Below are 14,367 nucleotides of genomic sequence, written 5' to 3' on the forward strand. Positions count from 1 at the left end.
CGATAGGAAGGACCAAATTCTTTCTTGTTATCGATCTTCTCTCGAACCAGTTCGCCAACTTGGGGTAGCCAGCCAACTACCGGGATCTGCAACGCATCATCCGACGTGGAGGGCAAATGTTCCTTTGCAAGACTTTCTCTGGTCTTTTGTAGATTCTGTAAAACATTGCAATGTTCATCTGCGTCAAAGGAAGTGGCGCGAACCACACAGTCTAGACCGTCAAGGTCAGGGACGTACATCTTGATGCCAAAGAGCATTTCGTATGGGGTCCGCCCACCCAGAGACCTTCTAGGGAGATTATTAAGAGCACGCTGCACGCCATCGAGGTGAGCCAGCCAGTTTCTGCCAGTGCCTATAACTCGGGCTGTCAAAGATTGCTTTAAATCACGGTTCATTCGCTCAACTACACTGTTACCCTCAGGTCTGTAGGGAGACGAAAACTTGACTTGGACCCCCAACGAAGTCATGGCATCCTTATACGCCTTAGAGGCGAAAGCCGGACCCTGATCCGAATGGAAGGTACCACAGGCAAAAATCCCTATAAAGACACGCAAATCTCTAATGACAGACCGTGAATCAGCGCTGCGATGTGGCCATACCCACACAAAGCGTGTGCATGAGTCAACTGCTACTAAGATGTACTTATATGCAGTATAAGATAAAAAAGGACCGCAGTGATCTAAATAAACACAACCAAGTGGTTTATTAGAAATGTACAACTGTGTCTGTGGCGGACGCGTAGCAGTCGAAGGTTTAATCTGCTGGCAAATGTCACAAAGAAGAACATAATCACGCGTCTGTTTGTACAGTCCCCGCCACCAGAAACGTTGTTGTAATTGAGTTACAGTGGCCGAGACGCCCGCATGCGCAGACGCCACACCTTCATGTGCCGCTGTAATCAAGTCTGCTCTGCGATCCGAGTTGGGAATCAGCCGTTCCCCAACGTCAGGAATTGTCACAAAAGGAAACTTTTCGGGACTTAAGTGGTATTTGTACTTCGAAGGGAATCCCGCAGGATGTTTACTTCCCTTCTCAGAGGCAGCAACTGCTGCCAAGATGTCGCTATCAATCTTGGTTTTGGATCTAGTAACCGCTGCAACTAAGTATGTAGATACTGCTGATTTCGCCGCCTCATCAGCAAGCGAATTGCCAACAGCGTGAACTCCTACGCGCTGATGACCGAGAGTATGAATCACATAAACGAGCGGCAACATAGCCTTAAGCTCTGCCACTCGAACCCAGATCATTTTATGTTTTATTGTGCTACCCTTGGAATCATGAAAATCATTTTGAATCCAAAAGAACAAGTTCTCATTGTAAGACTGGACACAGTAGTAAGAATCACTTACAATCAGAGTAGTAACACTTGGATCTGCGTACTCCAATGCTAGTAAAAGAGCACGAAGCTCTGCCAATTGTGCAGTGCAATCGCCCAGAGGCAACGTGTGTACTTCCCTGGAAATGAACTCATCGTTCAACATAGCACCAACCACAATAGCGCATGCGGAAACGTAGGCATGTTTAGAGCCATGCGCAACCTGCGCCGACCCATCAGTGTAAATGATGCAATGGAAGTCCTCCAAAGGTCGCATAGCCAGAGGAGCAGGATGAACGAACTCATACTGCAAGTACTCTTGCGACCGTAATGAGGCGTCAAAAATAAACGTGACATCCGTGGACGTCAATGACGCTGCCCATTGAATCCACCGTGGGTGCAAAGCTTTAGAATTCGGTACACTGGCTTTCGTGACTGCCTCCAAATGAGGACAGGGTGTTATCACGAACATGCGCTTCCCCTGTGACAGAGCTCGTTCTTTAAGAATCGCCATCTGTACAGCAGTTAAAACTTTCTCCACAGTGGGAAACCGCAATTCAGCCGAAGTGTACAAGTGTGACTTGTAAGCAATAGGTACTGTGTCACCTTCATTAAAAGTCAGGTACGTGAAACCCACCGCCCCCGGAATTATTCTTATCACCAGGTTGGTGTGGTTATCACGAGTCAGTAAGTATTTAGAGGCGAGCAGATCAGCCTGCAATGATTGCAAAATGGCCGAATGCTCAGGCAGCCAGCATGATTTTGAGAAAGTTGGTTGTATCAAAGCATACAAAGGCGTGATACGCTGGGCATATTCCGGAATGTAAGTTCTGCCGAAATTCAAGAAGCCCAGCAAAGACTGTAATTTTTTCAGTGTTGTAGGACCACGCAACTGTGCGCATTTCTCCAAGAAGTGAGGAGCCAAACCTCTACCTTCATTGTTCAGCTCATAGCCGAGGAACAACACTGTGTGTTCTGCAATGTACGATTTTGCAAAATTAAATTTGTAACCCATATCTGCAAAGTTACAAATTATTGAATTTACAAGACACAGATGCATCCAAATCTCGTCGTCTGTGAGATAAATGTCATCCACATAAGAACATCCGGATCGATACTCTCTAATAGAGTGACTATTCGGGAGGTGAAAACTCCAGGACTATTCTTGTAGCCCATCGGGAGTCGCCGGAAGCGTTTTTGCACACCAGCGGACGTAAAACTTGTCCATTGGGAGCTAAAGCTATCCAATCTGTGGGCATAAAAACCATTGGAAATGTCAAGCGTTGTCTTGAAACGCTTACGCACTAGACTATCCACTAGGGCAGAGCCGTGAGTATTCTGTACTGCACAGTTACGGCAATGCGAGTTCAAATGCCGGTAATCCAATACCAAACGATATGATCCGTCAGGCTTGGTCACAGTAAAAAGGGGATTATTCATCGGTGACACACACGTTTCAATAACTCCCCGATATTCCAATTGTTCAAGGATTTCTGCGACGGAAGCTTTTGCTTCACGCCGTATGGGATATTGAGGCTGAGGCTGCGGCTGAGATCGCAACGGAATTTCGTGGCAAGGAGACAATTTATCCCAACCACATTGGTTGCGGTACAGAGCCGGCGCAAGAGCCCGAGCCCACTCTTCTGCAAAATGCTGCGCATGCTCTGTTGAGACAGTTTTCGCGAAACTGGGAAGGATTACCTCCTCCCCTCGCGGCGCCGCGAGCACAAAAGGTGGGGGCCAGTCAGTCTCCGAAAGCAAAATGTCATACGTAGAAGAAAGATTCTCCCAAAACACCCCTCTGACAGTACGCTGTATGTCACCTTCAATTAACAGGACAATTTCAAAAAGTCTTTCAGGGGGAGCTAGTCTCGTATCGGCTGTTTCTATTACAACGAACACTTCAGTCGCTGTCACCCTCAGTAGTGGACGGAGCGCCTCTCTGACTATGGTAATCTCCGCCGCGCTGTCCAGCAAGGTCAGAGCCCACGTCAGATTCCGAAGCCGCGTTCTCACTATCTGTGGCATATCTATGCGCTGTTAAGGCTGCGACCTTCTTTTTCGCAAACTGCGGACGCTTAGGCGTAGAATCCTCCTGCTTCACTGCGCCGTCTGTCTGGCGGATCTGGCCACGTCCTTGTTGGCCACCACGTCCACGTCCACCTCCTCCTCCACCGGTCTTCGGGGCCGATGTGTCCTGAAAGGAACGAGGAGAGCGTTGATCAGAAACCTGAAATCGATCAGGTGATTTAATCATCGCGCGATCGCGCAAATCATAAACTTTTTCTGTCGGCGCAGGAGCTTGTATTGCAGGAAAAGAATCCTGAGTCTGTTTATTTTGCTTCCCCTGTGTCTGTTTTTTAGGCCAATTTTGTTTTTTGGACTTGGGCTGGACATCTGTCACTGCAGATTGTCCCTGTGGTTGTTTTTTCTCCTTTACTGAAAAATATTTCAGACCTCTACTTGTGCGGCCAATTGTCTTATAGGCGGCCACAACTATCTTTGCTAACTATCGGGGTTTATCGGCATCGGGCAGAGCAGCCAAAGCATTCGACACCTGAAAGTTCACCGCATCTCCTTTAACATTGGAGAGTATGAGATCACTTACAATCTCAAAAGAACCACACAGGCGCATATCCAATTCAACCGCTGCCTCTGGACCGTGATCATTCTGAACACGTTTAATGATCTCAGGCAGTGCATTCATAGACGGGGTGCCAAAGCACCTCGTATAAACGGCCGCAAATGTTTTCCCCCAGCTTTCACAGTCAACAAGCTCAGGAGTTAAATCCTTCGGTAAAGTGATCGTCAACATTCTATGCTTATCAGCAGGAGTAGAATTCGGAAACACCGCCTCCAGTTGATCAAACTTCTCAGCTAGCCAGAATGGGAAGTCATCGTTGTCAACTGGACGTGCACCAAAAACCGAATTTACCATCACCGGATTAAGACGTATACCGCCTCGATCCATGGGAACGACCGCACCCCCCTGGGGACCACCAGGTAGATGTCGACCGATGAACTGCACTAATGCTCGAATCACGGAAATGGAAACCACATGTAGCCTACGAACTTCTGCAAGGGTACAAGCGCCGTGATTCGGGTGCGGGGTAACACCACCCAACGCAGGCCAGTTAGCACCTGGAATTGAGAGTGGACCTAACCTCACAGCGGACAAAGAGTGGGGGAGGGCGCCATCAAACCAAACTCGATGCTGCCAATGATCAATAGGTATTTCCAGTGCCCTGTACGGAGTATATTCAGCCGGGACAGCGGAGGCGGTGTAGGAGTGGAACAAACCAGAAATTGCGTCCACCGCCGGAAACAAGAGTAAAACAACTCAAAAGGGAACACCGGATCTGCACCCACCACTAAAATCACAGCCATACCATCCACCGGGACTTGGTACGTCTGCAGATGTGCGCGCACCGCTACGCGACTATGTTGCGCAATGGCCACCGCCGCCATGATAACACTGGAAACAAGAAAATACAAAGTATACTTTGTAGCACAACTGGGTAGTAATTCAAAGAAACCGTTTTAGAAAGAATCAAGCTTGAATAAGACCTATTCCAAAAAATAGGTAGGTTTCACCGACACCCCGTTTTCCGGAAATGGATGTGTGAAGGGGTTAAGGTTCGAACGATATACTACTCGAGTGTCATGATATAAGACCACCGAAAACGTTGGGCGCCATGTCGCAGGGTTTCTGTTCTCACACAGGACTGTGCACAGAGGATTGGAACCTCGGAGAATTAGGGTGACCCAAAACTCACCTTAGTGCCCAAATAACCCCTTACCGAGCTAGCTACAGTGTCTCATTGGACATATCAAACTCCCAATGTTTAGACAAACCAGAACATGGAGTAAAGAAGAACACATGTGCATTTGAAATGTTTATTTACTAATGCCGTCTTCTCAGGCGCAGTATCTTAGATAATACAAGTATACATATTATCAGTAGCAAAATTACCAGCATAGTTGCTAATCCATAAAAAGTGAATGGTGACAGCATGTTAACTGCTGTAAATGAATAAGAGTTAACAACACTTATATCTCACCCTCCCTTACACACATATTATATTATTTGCTAAGAAGGTCTCTTTGGGTTGGATTAGTGCGGGCCCATACCTTAGTGTCCTAGCATGAAGGAATCACATCAGCATACACCAGCTCTCTCTTCATGGGCACCGCATCAAGTGTGTTTTTTGTGCCCCAAGCAAAGCAATATAAATCCCGCCTCAAGCCCAGAGTTGGCAGAAGCTGCACTTATGTTATGACTATGAAGGCGTGGAGATCAGACCTCATAACAATCCTGTATCGTGTTGTTCCTGAAACTTCAGCACTCTCTGTGCAGACATAGTTTATTAAGCAAAGCTGATATCAGAGCAATAACATATTATTCTCAAATAAACCACAGCAAACTACTAGGTTGAAAGCTAAGTCAACAATTAAGTGTCGTGTGCAGAAGTTACAAAATGGAAAAATGGCGTTTAAACTTCTAATGCGCCTATGCTAACTTAACACGATATAAGGATATTCAGGAGCTACATGACACTATAATCAAAATCATTTGCCTGTTGCATATTTGTAATGAGTTCGTTGTATTCAAAATATGACCAAATGTTTACGTTTCCAGCACTACCCAGAGACTTTTGGTGTCTTTAAGCGCATGTGTTTTAAATACTGGTTGTAATTTTACAGGAGTCAGTTGCAGTAGATCTCCCAAAACTATGACATGTTTTCCTCCAAATAACACGTCTTACTCTGTTTTAAGAATTTGCTGCATTCTTAGATGCACAAATGCAAGCATTAAGTTTGATACCATGCTTACCTCATCAATAATAAGAAGTTTCATTTTCTTCAAGACTCTTGAAACCTAACAACAAGCTTCTCCAGTTAGCTTGTGGTATTCCAATTTGTTTTCATGCTCTACTGGTAGCATTAGTAGACAAAGTAAAGTAATTCCTTTAATGTTGTGTGCTGCCAACCCAGTTGGAGCAGTGACAACACAAGACAAATGCGACTCAGTTGTTTTGTGTAGATAACTTGTAATTACTTTATTTAAAAAACTTTTTCCTGTTCCAGCTTATCCACTCACGTACATTCGGATAGGTTGAAATCACGTGCATGAGCACTCTTTCTTTTCATGAAGTAATCTATGGTCTATCTGTTGTCTCATTTGCTCATATATTTGTTTTTGCTCAACATTTAGTTGTTCTTCCAAGTTTGCTAAGTTTGCTACATCTTCTGGAGCTTGATGCATTGCTGTTTCCACTGCATTCATGGCGATTGCTGCTTCATTTTCAACAATTGGTTGTCCTGGTGGATCTTGACTCAGCGCAGCAGAACTTTGACTGTCTTGAGAACTGTCTCTAGCAATATTAGCTGCAATTGTAGCTTCTTGATCAATTTCATTGTTCATCATTTTCACAAAATTTGCAAGAGCACTGCATTATATGCTATCTTTACAAGCATTAAAGGAATCTTCATAGCTCTGGAAATCTTCAAGTAATTTCAGTTCTGAACACCATGGTTTAAATAGTTGTAAAAGGGCTAAATAGTAAAATTACCTTTTATCAGCTGTGTTGCAATTCAGCTTCTGTGATTATTCTTCAGAACCTTTGACTCCATATATTCCATCATTGATGTTCTCTGTAGTATTCTGTTTAAAAGTGTAGTATTGCAGCACTTCATAGAGACACATGTTCTCAAGATGATGACTTCTGTTTGGGTAATATGTGTCCAACATATTCTTTTTCAAAATATCTGTACTTTCTGGATCTTTTGCGGCTAAATATTCAATTTCTTGTAAAGACTTCAGTACTCGATTTCGCATTGCTGCAAGACCTAGACTCACATAAAGGATTCTTCTAGAATTGGAGAATAGACTTGCAGATGATAACCGATCTGAGGATTCATGTGCTCCAATTTCTCGATGCGATAACATCTTCAAACTGAAACTGTATAATTTCTTACTTAGACTCTTCTCGTGAGAAATCTCTTCCCACATTTCTTTCAATTCCATCTTTTCTGATTTTGTAATATAGGACGTAACATATCAAGCAACAGCAATGGAATTGTCCGCAACATATTGAATATCCATGTTATCATTCGACATGGACAAAATAACTGGGTTGTAGTCGTTTATGTATTTTGACTCTTCATTTCTTCTTAAGTTGTAAGTATTTTTTGGAGACTTTCTTGTTATAGTATGTCGCAAAGATGACATAAAACTGTTCACTCTTACATTGGACATTACAGTACTTGGAAATGCAAAACGATATTTGGTGTAGAACTTGTTCTTAGATTGGTACTTTCGTTGACAGTATTTCCCACATCGGTGGCTTTGGAATCGTAACACTTGTCCTCTTAAGTTGTTTTCTTCTGTGCTTTTGGATACATCACATGATGCATATTGTTCAATAAAACTCAAAACATTATCCTCCGCTTCTGTTCCAAATTTAGGAGCATCCCTAATCCATAACAGCATATGTATGTGAGGAGCACCTCTTGCTTGATACTCCTTTCTCCAAAAGAAATCCACAACTTCTCCAAGAGGAGGATTTTTTTATTGCAGATAAAAGACATCGTAGGCTCAAATCTATGATTTAAATACCTGCATACATTAACAGGATCCAAAGAGCACAATTCTTCAGGTGTCTTGTATTCAATAATTTTTATATTGGAATTTGCCTTCGAAGAAATTCTAGCAAATCATCCCAAGCGTACTCAGCACTGTTTAGGGTAAAGAACCACGTTGGAGTTCCGAAGTTCAGTATCATACATTTCAGTTCTCCATTAGTCCCACGCTGACATGCCATCAGATTAATGAGCTGAGATTCTAAATGATCATCTCTATGGTGCAGGTACATTTTTCAGATGTATTCCGGTTTTTAGAATATGATTGACTGAATATGAAAGTCCAGACATGTCACTTTTAAACAAAAGATGAAATATATAAGGGACATTGTGGGAATCTTGGATCTTCTGCATATAATCTTGTTGTCCGATATTCAGATGCAGGAATCTGCACAGGACATTCATCATATCGTCCTCCTTTTCCTGTTGGAAACAACTGCAGAAAACAAAGAGCTTCCAAGCTCTCTTCCCATACACTCATGGGAGTTCCTTTTGCTTTTTTCATTTGGAACAAATCAATAGAGTTCCCCATCACTTCTTTTGAATGAAGTGGATGCACACTGTAGTTTTCATAGATTTCTTCACATCTTAACATATCTACTTTTTCAAGGTATCCACTTGACGTTTCAGTATCTTCGGCTCAAACTATTTCTTCTTCTCCCATATAAACATTCTTATAGTATGTATTGTTCTTTATCAAATGCAATGTTGCCTTTTGCACTTTCCTAACATCCACTTACTTCTGCCAGATTTTCTTATTCTTAGTGGCACACCATTAACAAGAATAACTAGTTGTTCACCTTCTACACTCTCTACACCAATAGTTTCCATATTTTTCATTAAATCTAACGGTAAATACACAACTCTTCTTTTTAATCCTCTTTGTAAATCTGAAGGAGGCAATTCACCTGTTTTAGGCTCCTTATGAACTATAGCCTGCAATGAGTGCACACATTGAATGAGAATAGACTCATACGTGTTTAAATCTATGAGTTCTGGAGGAATAGCAACCAACTCTAGATTATTATAAATAGCTCTAGCAGGCATTTTATTCTCATCTAATTTGTTATAACAATATTTACAAATATGTTGATCAGAACCCAAATCAAAACAACTCTCTATCAACAAATAAGTTGTACATTCTTTCCACTTATCATTATTTTCTTTTTCACTTTTTGAATACAGATCAACACTCCTAGTCTGATTTTTGTAGTGAGTTCGGCGACAACGAATTCAAGAAAAATTTGGCCTTTCACATGAAATCACCTTAAAATTTATAATTTCACTTTAAAAAATTTTGGTACAACTATGTTCAACATTCTCTACAACATGTTCTTCTTTTAATGTCTGAGTTTCTTCACTCTCTTCTTCAGGACCAAAGTAACAAAACTCAATATCATCACAAACCTTTGCATATCTGATACTGACCCATGCAAAAGAGCACTGTTCAACTCATTTAACTTTAGTGCTGGAATTTTTGCATAATACAATCTTCTCGCTAACTTACGCATTTGAGTATGATGTACTGCCAACATCCTGAAATGTAGGCCTGGATGATAAATTCTGTTCCGCTCACGGAATTTTCAGAATTTGGGTCATTTCGCGTTCGGTGGAGAACACGAAATTGCCCATAATTCTGTGTTCCATGACTGCGCAAATTTTTTTGCTTGTTCGCGTTTTCAAAATGCGTGTTCACAAGATATTTCCTCCCAAGCACGCAAACAGCAATTGCAAACAGAAAAAAAGCATCGTGAACAAGCAATTCGGCATGTTTGAGGAAATTTCTGCGTGTTCGCGGAGATTTCTTACCATTTCGGGGAGATTTGCGTAATGTGATTTCGCAAATTCTGCCCACCCCTACTGAAATGGTTAAAAACACTTTGACATACTTTCCTAGAAAGACAAGCCAGAGAATGACCTTGCAAACCTGTATGTTTTCTCACTCTGCAAGGGTCTAGTCCTTCCAACACCTTAATCTTTTGTTTAACACTTTGTTTACAATATGCTTGTAGGAAATTGCATAATTTATCAATAGATTCTGGTCGTACACTACAAATACCTCTACAATCCCAAGTGTACACTGGGGCTTTTGGACGTCTGCCTAGAACTTCATCAGCTACCACTTCTTCTGCATTTCTAGGAACCATTTGCTCTTTCTCAATTGGACAACCATTTCTAACCTCATAAGCACGACCACTGGTGTCAACTGCTTGCAGCAAATCATTGCCCTGTAAATAACTCTCTTCATTAAAAAAAGGCTCAGAACTTGAACTGCCCTAAAAAAATTCACAAAAATTACTTCTGTTAATTACTCTTTTCCTCTTACTTTTGGCCTTTATTAAATGGATTGGTTTATCTAGTGATCAAATTCTCTTTAATACTACAATGAATAATTTCCTCTTTACTTCAAAAGCCTTTTCAAAAATGGATGATATGCTTATTCTTTTTATAAAATAGTGTTCTCTTTCAACATTTCTTTGTATGTTTCAGTAAATTATGGACTGCTCTGTTGTAAAATAATTTTTTGCGCATTTCTTTATATTGATTTTCTCTTCTTTTACCATAAGTTGTATCCTTTTTATGTACATTGCCTTTTTTTCGTTCCCTAATCTTTGCAATTTTTTCTGTGTTTGGAACATTTTCACTGCTTTGAACATTTCCATTTTTTTTAATCCAGTAATATTTTTTATGAAATCCTTTGTGATCTTACCATCAATGTTCCTCTTTTTATACACATAAGGGCCGATTCTGATTCGGTAAAATGCCCTACGAATAGCCGTATGGAGCTTTTTTCCCATACGAATCGTATGCAGAACCGTACCCGTACGTACGTTGTAGTACGATGTGTACCCAAAGCAGATCTCTGTACGAATCGTACCGAAGACCGTACAACTCACTAATCCGTACGAATCGCATTCGGAATGCGCAGTACGCGATGTCCGCACGGATCAAAGCTGCATTTTCTGACCCAGCAAGTACGAATCGTATAGACAACAATCCGTACAACTCTTTTTCTACGGGAGCTTAAAACGTCCGTAAAAGTAGATTTTGCCTCGAAATGCGTATGGAACGGACCCCCGGGTACGGTGCATACACCCCATAATTACAGGGGTATGGTGCATCATGGTATGGTGCGTACACCCCTGGATTTCAGGGGTACGGTGCGTATGTCCCCGTGCGTACATCCCATGATCGTAGGTGTATGGACCTTAGGGGTACGGTTCGTACACCCCAAGGTCGTAGGTGTACAGTGCGTACACCCTGTGCGTACACCCCTTGATTTTAGAGGTACGGTGCGTATGTGATAGTGTTGCCCTCCGTACAAATTGCTCATACGCGACGTTTACCGTACGAATCGCGTACTCATTCCCCGGTCCGGATCATACTTGGCGGGTCGTACAGCATTTTTACGAATCGTACGGTTCACTGTGCGGGTCGATGTTGTATGGATTTACCCTTCATTTTTGTACGGTTCGCAATGATTCAGACGTATTTTCTCGCAACGGATCGTACTACGCGATTTGGACGGATTCGTGCAATTCGTACGGAAACAGCTCCGAATACGAATCGTCGTACGGATTCGTTTCCCGAATCGGAATTGACCCCATTATGTTCGTCTTCCAATACTTGTGGTTGACTCTTTTTCAAGCAAGTATCCTTCTTCTGAGCTTTTCTTCTTCTTATTTCTCCAGCATGATAACTTTTTTTTAATGATGATAAACAGTATATGTAAAAAATATTCATAAATAAATATTTATTAATAACTTTAAAATTATACTTTTTTATTACTATACAAACACATTCCACATAAATTCTAACTTAGAAATTTTAGGCCTGAAGCACAACTGTGAAGTTGGTAACAGCAGTACCATACATAGTACATACCAATTTGAAGCACTACATAAAACTAAAACCTGAAGCACTTTATGAGTACATGCATATTAAGAAAATGATCAAAATATTATAAGGAGAGACACTGAGTGAATTCATAATTGGTTCACTTTTACTTTAGTAAATAGATTGCTACATGGTACATAAACAGTCACTATTGTTTTCCAACCGTACAGATTTTAGAGTTTACAGTGCTGCAGTGGTGTTTGTGTAGTGTAGGGGGTCATTGTGGAGTACTGTTCTAGGGTAGTGCGGTGGTGTTTGAGCAGTGTAGGAGGTCAAGCTCGGGTAGTGTTTTAGGGTTTAGGGTATTGCAGTAGTGAATGGGAAGTGTAGGTTATCGTGCTGGAGGTAGATTAAGGGTTTAGGGTAGTGCACTGGTCTTTGTGTAGTATAGAGAATCATGCTAGGGATAGTGTCACTGCAAGAGTACATGTATTTATATGTCTGCAAACACATACACCAACAAATCATTGTCTCTCAATTTCCCCAAATGGACACTGACTCACAGTGTGATTCTAGACAAAAAACAATATTTCTTATAAATGCAGTAGTAGGGTAGGATAGTGGTGTTTGGGTAGTGTAAAGGGTCCTGCTGTGATAGATTTAAGCTTTAGGGTAGTGAAACTGTGTTTAGGTACTGTAGGGAGTCATGCTGGGGTACCTACACTACCTAATCACTTCTGCAGTACCCTAAACCCTAAAACACTACTCCAGCACAACTGCCTACACAGTTTATAAACTTTATTCGATTGTTCATAAAAACATCACAAAAGTATGTAGAATCATAAAAGGCTCTTAAGAATTGAAAAAAGAAGGTGAACACATGGACTAGCAGCAAAGGATATGAACCAACACTAAAAAACCATACTTTTTCTGACCCAGACTGATTTAAGAATAAAGGTTGCAATAAAAAAAGCAGATGTCCGGGGTAGCAAGTGTGAATAAAAATCTCATATCAAAATCAAGAAGGACTAGCTAGGTATTTTACAAGGAAGACTCAATGGAGTACGTATGTCAAGAAAAACCAGTGGGTTTTTTTGGAAAGCCCTCACCCACCAACCTAGTTGGTGGCATGCTTCATCATCGGGCCCACCACAGTGGCACCTAACGTGCCCCGGGTGTGCTTCGACGCCAGATTACTGCGGAGCTGGTATAATTGCTGAGTGTGCAGTGTGGTGAGTGTGAAGGTGAAGATTAAAAAGCCATACAAAAAATCCCAGCACCCGAGGGTAAAAACACTATTTTAATAAACTGGGTCTCTGTTGGCATATTAAAAGGCAGACGGACACGGTGGAGTATGGATTATGACCTCCAGTGTCCTGTGTGGTCTACATGTTTCAGCCTGGCCTTTCTTAATTTAAAACAGGCTTTCCTCAGGACCAAGTGAGTATGTGTGGGGTTGAAAAAGATAATTTACAGTGAGTGTTTTTTTCACAACCGGGCGCCGCAGAAGGACGACAGGTCCAAGGAGGAACCAGATCGACATCTTCGGTCTTTTTCTCTGCCAGGCGACCCAAGGAGGCTTTGAACAGCAAAATACTGTCAAAGCGAGAGGGAACCCCCTTCTCACCCATATAGCACCGTAGGGAGTGCTACACATCAAAACAAAAAAACACTCACTGTAAATTATCTTTTTCAACCCCACACATGGCCCGATGATGAAGCATGCCACCAACTAGGTTGGTGGGTGAGGGCTTTCCAAAAAAACCCACTGGTTTTTCTTGACATACGTACTCCATTGAGTCTTCCTTGTAAAATACCTAGCTAGTCCTTCTTGATTTTGATATATAATAACGGGGATCCGGACTAGCTTACCTAGTCCTCCCTCTCTCCTTTGATAGTAGGATAGTATAGTGGTGTTTGGGTAGTGTAAGGGGTCTTGCTGTGATAGATTTAAGCTTTAGGGTAGTGAAATGGTGTTTAGGTAGTGTAGGGAGTCATGCTGGGGTAGTGCTCAAGCATAGTGCAGTGGTGGTTATGTACTGTAGGGGTTAATGCTAGGGATGGTGTTTTAGAGTTTAAGGTAGTGCAGTGGTGTTTGTGTAGTGTAGGGGGTCGTGGTAGGGTAGTGTTCTTGGAAATAAAGTGGTGTTTGGGTAGTGTAGGAGGTTGTGCTGGGGTAGATTTAAGGTTTAGGGTAGTAAAGTGGTGAATGGATAATGTAGGTGGTCGTGCTGGAGGTAGATTAAGGGTTTACAGTAGTGCAGTGTGTTTGGGTAGTGTAGGAGTTTGTGCTGGGGTAGATTTAAGGTTTCGGGTAGTGCAATGGTGTTTGAGTAGTGTAGGCAGTTGTGCTGGAGTAGTGTTTTAGGGTTTAGGGTACTGCAGAAGTGATTAGGTAGTGTAGGTGATCGTGCTAGAGGTAGATTAAGGGTTTAAGGTAGTGTAATGGTCATTGTGTAGTGTAGGGAATCGTGCTAGGGATAGTGTCACTGCAAGAGTACATGTATTTATATGTTTGCTAACATATAAACCAACCAAATCATTGTCTCTCAATTTCCCCAAATGGACACTGA

The sequence above is a fragment of the Lissotriton helveticus genome, chromosome 5_1 (genome assembly GCF_964261635.1).
Source record: "Lissotriton helveticus chromosome 5_1, aLisHel1.1, whole genome shotgun sequence".
Lineage (NCBI taxonomy): Eukaryota > Metazoa > Chordata > Amphibia > Caudata > Salamandridae > Lissotriton > Lissotriton helveticus.